This window comes from Stegastes partitus, unplaced genomic scaffold (assembly GCF_000690725.1).
Source record: "Stegastes partitus isolate 25-593 unplaced genomic scaffold, Stegastes_partitus-1.0.2 Scaffold575, whole genome shotgun sequence".
Classification (NCBI taxonomy): Eukaryota; Metazoa; Chordata; class Actinopteri; family Pomacentridae; genus Stegastes; species Stegastes partitus.
In genome coordinates this window covers 134,966-143,107 of record NW_007578306.1, presented here as the reverse complement: position 1 = coordinate 143,107, position 8,142 = coordinate 134,966, and positions in this window count along the sequence as shown.

The window sequence follows — 8,142 nt, the reverse complement described above, 5'->3', positions numbered from 1 at the left end:
TGTTCGGGCCTCTCCGCACTGAACACACTTGTTGCAGCTTCCATACACCGTCAGGTCCCGGCCTGCTCTCTCTCTCCCTGATGACTGGCAGGAGCAGCGAAACAACTCAGACGGAGCTGAAGGAGCATGAAGTTGCTGCTGCTGCGGCTCCAGCGGTGACAGTGAAGCGGCTCCAGCTGCCCTCAGCCTCATATGGCATCCTGCTCGCTGAGCGGCTCTCCTCTCTCTCTCTCTCCGGTGGGTGACGGCCTCCCGGTCCTCCCCCTCTGTCACACAGCGGCGGAGCGGCGCAGGGATCCGCCTCTGAAGGCTGAACCGTCCTGACGCTGCAGCATCACGGAGGTGAAGCAGCCGAACAGCCCCTCACACACTGATCCCACTGTGTCTGTGCTCCTGTTGGACCACTTTATAAATTAAATGAATCATGGCCTGTTTTGTTGTTGTTGTTGTTGTTGTTTTTCCATGTGTCCTCCAAAACTGACTGGCTGATAGTTCTCTCTGTTTTTGCTTAGCATCTTTTTTTAAAAAAAAGAAACAATAACTGACACATCACATGTTAGAGTATCAGGATTAATTACATGTCTGCTTGCAAGATAAAAACAACAACAACAACAAAAACAAATGTATTGCTTTAGATAAACTATCAAGTTCCAAACATTGTTTTGATGTTTGATATATTAATGCTGAAAATTTCAGCAACCAATTATTGTTGTAATTTAACCGTGAAATTAAAGATTGATGCAAACTGTTGCATTTTTTCTTTTTTTTCTTTTTTATTATTGAGTCCAAACATTTTTAGAGTGCAGAGTGTCTCTTTAGAAGGCCTAAAGAGGTGCTCCTTAGTTCAAGAGGAGAAATGAAAGAATAGTCCAAATACACAAAGCTGGTGGTTCAACATTGTGAGACAGGAAGTGAAATGAAAGACAACAAGAAAAAAAAATGAAATAGTCTAGAAAATGGTGTGACTCTATTGGGTGCCACCAATTCAGACTTCCACTGGGAATAAAATGTACTAAAAATATAATCTGACATTTAACGAAAAATTAAAACTGTAAATCATGACACACTTTTTACTGTTACATTTCTTTCTTTTTTTTAAAGATCATTTTCTAAAATTCTGGTTACAGTCTGAAAAACAACATAAGAACATCATATTACTGTCTGTGTAATTAAATATTTAGGATTAAATATCTTGTAGCTGCACCGTGATGGGATGTAAATATTCTACATCCTTCAGTTTACATTCCTCTACAGCTTAGATGCTATTCTGCATCTGCATATATGTGATTTTACGGTTTTATTCAGCATGAAGCATGAAGCATCAGTCTCCTCCTCCTCCTCACACCTCACACTCACGACCAGCTCTTAGATTAAAACGAGACTCCTGAGCCACGTGTCCGTTCGGGCCCGCGGACCAGAACCGGTCGGAGGTTTATTCATTCATCTGCACGCATTCAAGTCCCGACATACAATCTCCACCTGATATTATTGTGCAGATCCTGCGGGTGATTGGACGCTTAGATCCCATATAAAGGGGGAAATCTCATGTTTGACTTTGTCTGGGGGGAAAATGCGAGGAAATACAAAGTTGCAGAGCGGAAGCAAAGTGCTGAAGCTGAGCGAGCCTCGGCGGTCTGAATTATTGTCACTTCACGACCAGCTGCTGATCCGATGTCCACTTACACCACTGAAGCGCTGGGATCCAAAGATAAAACGCGCCTTTGTGCTGCCTGAGCTGCCTGTTGGAGTCAAACACTTGGTCAAGCTTGAGTCCTGCTCAGCTGCGCGTTCTCTGGTTTTGTGCGCGCTGGATACAAGAAGGTGCCGCTAGTATTATAAATGCCCGCTTCCATCACCATCTCCATCACTGTAATGCCACAGCCTCACCAGCCCTGACACGGTAAATACATCATTTAAGAGGAAACTGAGAGTGCCACATCAGATCACCACACATCAGCCTATATTGTAGTTTTTATTTTGAAGTCATGAAATTTATTTAATGACGTAATTCCTTTACTTTGCAGCATTTTCTCCAAAACAGGACACCCAAACCAGTCAGTCCTCTTTAAAAACAAAACCTTTTAAAAGCCATCCTCCTCTGTTTCACTCTATTCTTTCCCCAAGTTTACCACTCTGTTTGTCCTGGTTTATTTACTTCTCTCTCTCTCTCTCTCTCTCTCTCTCACACACACACACACACACACACACACACCCTCTGTGTGCACTTGTGGATTCAATGGCAGGCTACATGAACAGAAATATTTTGGAAGCTGGGTTACTACCGGAGGACAGCTAGAGGAGATCAGCTGCAGGTCTGTTAACATCCAGTGTTCCACTTGTACCCAACAAGTATTAAACACACTAACTGAATATGTTTACCTACGCTATAAGCACATGAAAAATATAAGGGTCTGTAAAACATTGCACATCAATGCAGAGACCTTTGGAGGGGCAGGTGCTCAAAGATAAAACAGGGCACATGGAGCATGAATTTGAAACACCATACAGAAACATTCCTTACAATAGAACTGGTTGAACTGTAGTTACCCATATTCATAAAGAATGTAACATGGAATCACAACATACCATATCAGTGTCCACACCTCGTTTCTCAGTCTATGTTTGACCTGATGGGGTACACTGAACCGCTGCGGCTTAGGGGGTTGGTGAAGAGGCTGCTGATGCTGCTGCTGATGATGATGATGATGCTGATGATGATGACATCGCTGGAGGTGGGCTGCATTGATCTGAGAGTGTAGACACTAAAAAGAGCATGGGAGAGATAGTAGCTGATTAAACAAGTGTTATGTGATCATGACTAGATGCAAAGATAACTAACATTGAAAATGGCTGACTGTGACCTGTCATACTGCTGATTGTTTGTAGGAGACTCCTTGCTGAGAGGCTGCAGCCAAGGCTGACTGAACTAAACAGAACCAGTTTTTATATTTATGCATATCATATCTAATTTGTGTGTACACACACAAATGTTAAAAACAAGTACTGATATGTTTAAATGAGAGTTTGAGAAAATCACAATTCAAATTCTTCTAATTATTAATGTTATTTTTGTTGTATTTATACTGTAATAGCCCAAAATTATGTGAATATGCATCGTTTTAGTGAAATAACATGATCTATGCCTCATTGCCTCTAGAAACAGGACAAACACTGTAACTCACTTGACAGTTAAATCATACATCTCTCTAATACACTTTGCCCATGACAAAGGAAACATAAAGAAACTATAAAAGCATTCGCAGAGCACAGCCTCCGTCAGGCAGCTCATTTCCACCATGTTGTGATTTCCTGCATTCATTTTGTCTACACTATTAGATTCATGGATAATCAAAACATACCTTGAGCATTTGAATTAACATTGATATCATTAATAACAAGCTGACGGAGTGATGAACAGTCGTTCTGTACTCTCACATATTTTGTACATTTACGTTATTTCTACAGTTACTTACTGGCTTTAAGCTGTTAGCTAATGCTATGCTAGGTTGGAATAACTACCGCCATGCTATTGCTAACGTAAACAGACAGGAGTAGCTCGAGCTAGGTTAGCACAACTTTAGCAATGCAACAAATGAAAAGCGTGACAAAGCACGTGTCAGTTGTCATGACACATGGCAAAGAGAGTTAAAGTGAAACAGGAGACATGTTGAGTCACTGTTAATGTCACAACGAGGTTATGAACTTATCTGTCAGTAGCTCCACTCAGCCCACTCCTGTGATGCTGCCTGGTTGTAGCTTCCTCCTGTCCTACTGAGAAGACAGCGGTGAGGACTGAAAGGAGTCAGAGCTCGAACAAAAAGCAACAGAAAGCAGCCTGGCATACTTCTTCCCCTCACCTCGCTGTGTGTGGTTAACTAGCGGCTATAACTTATGAGAGGTTTGTGCAGAGTCAGAGGGACACACATAAGAGACTCACTTCACTTCGTCCGTCATCAAGAATACACCCTCACAAACGAATACCGCTGCAAAGCCCACTCACCGGACCGTCAGTCCATGAAGTCCTCCCTCGGGTCTTCGCTAGCAGCGCGCTAGCGCTGAGCTCCAGGGCAGTGAGGGCCGTCTCCGTGGATCATGTGACCGACCAACGGTAGATCTGAATCATTCTTATTTTTTGTTTTATTTATTATTTTGGGCCACACACACACACACACACACACACACACACATTTACAAAAAAAATAAATAATAAAACAAACACAAAAAACCCCACAAAAAATTAAACAAAATAAACAACAAAAGGGCACTTAGGGCATCAAGGGGCAAAGGAGCAGGTGCCCCAGATGGGGTTTATATCAGAACTTTGGGAAGACCGATTTAAAACCCTAATTCTACTCAGATTTCTTTACCACTCTTGATGTGTGTTTGTGGTCCTTGTCATGTTAGAACACCCAACTGCATCCAAGATCCAGCCTTCTGGCTCATGATTTTAGGTTCTCCTGAAGAATGTGGATGTAATCTCTTATTCATTATTCCATTTGTTTTGTAAAGCACCAGTACCACCCAGGTCCTTCGAGCCGTGAGGCAACAGTACCAACCACTTCTCCATCGTGTCGCCCTCCTCCAAACTTATTTCTGGTCATTGTGAGCACCTAACACAACAGTGGGGTCTGTGTTGCCCAATATTAAACCTGAGTTGCAGATGCACTTTTAAAGGTGCACAAGGGTGTAAACTGGACTTCAGACTGGACTAAGAGGACCAAAATGAGACTGGAACATAAGTGTAAAAAAAAAAGTCAAAATACTCAGATACATTGATTATTCTGCTTCTTTCTTGTTTTTTCTACACTAGATCTTGACCTTCATCCTCTACACTTAGGTCCAAGGATTCATCCACTCCACCTGTGGGGGCCTTTATGCTGCCAATACATTAGTAACATCAACACAAATTCTGTATAACACAATCACATGTAGAAAACACTAGCTGATTGAACAAAGTCAAAATAATTTGTTTCCATTCCATTATTAAGGATAATTTTTTAATCAAACTCCCATGCACTGTCAAAATTGCAAAGATACATTCAAGCAATCTTTCAGTGCTACTCCTTCATTAGGCAAATGTGGTGCAAAAAGAGAAGCCATCTTAAATCAGGAGCGGCTCTGATTCCACCACAGATGATTTTAGACTACACCAGAGCTGATGGCTGAGGGAACTGTTGGATTCATTTTCATATGTGCCTTCAAAATAAACACCAACAGTCTTCGCATTCAGATATATTTTATTTCGACATCCGGTACTTTAGTAGTAATCATTTTGTGTATTGCTGATGCCAAAATCCCATCACTGAGCAAATAGGATGCCCATATCTTATAATGACGCAGCTTCAGAGTTTGAGTTGTGATTTGTGTCATTATCATTTGTCGCTGTTTAATTCTGGTTTAGGAAAAAGAGCCAAATGTGAGTTCAACACTGACTGTATACAGTTACTTATGATATACAGTAGTTGAAGTTGACTGACACCTCTGAAACACCCCTTATTTTATCAGTACTTTAAAACTGCATCAATTGCAGTGGTTTATCTACTCATTTTTTATTTGATAGGAATTTGATAAACAGTTTAATGTATGACTGCTGACATATCATCTAACTAGTATTTTTGACATTTACCATGTGCCACTTGCTGCTTCAACACTGAGTCAATATTGTCAACCTTGCACATGTGTATAAAGTTTATTTGAATTAAGGCATTATGGTCAAAAGTTAAATGACATACATAGGCATACATAAGGTACCTACTTAGTGATCCACAACACCTCACAGTTCATCTGCCTCTTTAACTTTTCCGTAGCATTTCTTTCCATCGTTACCCACATCCACTGGGGTTGCTGCTCACTCTCATCATGCATACAACCATTTGTTTCTCCCAATAGACACTCTTAGTAATACAATTACCTGTAAACACACACACACATCCTGTTATGAAAATCACACATTCAAACACAGGTATGCACACAGTGGGCTCCTGTCTGTCTGACGCTGTGGCTGGTGGGTTGTAATCCTGTCAGACCAGGACGGTCGAGACTGTGGTGGTTGTGGAGAGAGAGCTGCAATACACTAGTTTATATTTAGTATGTCCACAGTCATTGTGTGTTCACTGTTGCTGGGTGACATGAACACGTAGAGGTAGGAGGTCAGTGAGCGTACACATCAAATATATTCTGTAGCCAGTTTAACTCGAGCTGTGTTTCCATTAAACTGTCAAGCAAATTCGAAGCAAACTTTTTAAAAGTCATAAGAAATTTAAAGAAAGAAAATACTTATTAGTCATGTTTCCATTAACTTCTTTGGAGCAAATACAAGAGGCTGCATTGTGTTGTCAGAGGATGGCGGTATAGGCTATGTTACACATGGCTCTAATAATTAGGGTAGAAGAAGCCAGAAACAAAACCAGTTGCTTGTCAACTGCTAAAAACAACAACAACAACAACAACAACAACAACAAAAACTCATCAAAGAAGAAGAAAGAAATCAATGAAGTAATTTTTCTATCTTTCAGACAGGACACTTTGTTAGATTTACCCATTTATTTGGAATGATATGCATTTGAGTTTGGCGGTGAATCTGCTCAAGTGATGCTCTGGAACAATCTGAGCAAGCCTGATACAGACAGTCCCTGAGACCACAAAGCCCCAAATCTGCGCTCCTGAAGTGAGCAGATTAGCAGAGTCATCTTGAAATTAAATGGACTTCAATAAAATTAGCCTACACGTAGTGACAAGCATGTCGCATTTCCTTTGAACTCATGCAAGTAGCATGACCTCATTTGAATGCATAGAATCAGCAGCATGCTGAATGCAAACAGATGAACATCTGGCAAGGCACTATTATAATGGCTTGATACAAAGGAAATATATTATGTGAGATATGAGACTATGTGCAGCATCATTTTCTTTGAATATGTGCAGGCATACACGACCTTCATGAACTTACATGAAATGGTGTCCCAATGATATGTAGTTATCACAGATTATGTATAATATGAGCTACTCGTGACCTTGAGCAATATGAATGCATTTAGGCAGAGAAAATGTTCATACACTATGGAGGATGAGCAAAAGGAATAGATTGCGTAGATGAGGGGAGAGACCACAGCGTTGGCATAGGAGATGAAGGCGAGCAAACCGAGGGCTGGGTAGGGCCTTCCCAGAGTCCATGTTGTTGAGGCTCACCTCCGCTCGCATTGGTCAACCATTCCAGGCACCCAGTCATAGAAGAGCAGGAACAGAAGCATATGAACACTGGCAATGAAGATCAGAGCACCTTATAATATTGATCAACTTTGAAAGCCTAAGGTCAGTGGATGCTTGGACATAAGAAACTGTTGGAGGCATTTAGGGCTGATGAGAGTTTCAGATAATGTCCAGGAGATTAACGCGTCTCTGGGTTCTTACACATCCAACACAGAGTGTACATTCACAACCAGCAGCTGATGACAAGCTCCAAACAGCATCTCCTCTTCAATCATACCAGCAACCAACTCAACATCAATCACATTCATCTTGAGGCTGTACTCAAAGAAAGTCAGAGGAAAAGAGCTAATCAACCCAAAAATAATGATTTTTATTTCTGAGGCACAAACCTCAAATGTTCATTACTAAAACGTATTTGGAATAGAGCTTTAGGATTTAGGAAGAAAATCTATGACTTAACCTGGAAGGGTTAGGTGGCTTGGCATGGAGGGAGCATCACAGTATATGTGCTGCGTGTGACCACTGGTGAGATTATCTACCACAAGGTTGCTCACACCCTCACCTTTACTAAAGAAGACCATTTGTGACCAAGACATTGTCATGCAGAATTAAAAAGAGCAGAGACCAAGACAACACTGTTTTCAGTTTGATATTGAGGCCAGTGTCACGCTGCTTTTGTGTGAAGTCTAATTAGCAAACTCTAAAGCTCATTCTGTTAATTTGCCAGCAGCTGTTTTATATACTAGTTGAAGGAAAAGAGGAGGTTTGATCTATGCAACCATCAGATGCCACTCCCAGCCTGTAAAATTAAGGCAACACATGTATACATGAGGATAAAAGAGTGTCAAAACACAGTGAAGTCTTTGATGAAATGTGCCCCACACAGTGACTTCCATCAGTTCTATGATTTAAACGAGCAGGATTTGTCAAAGA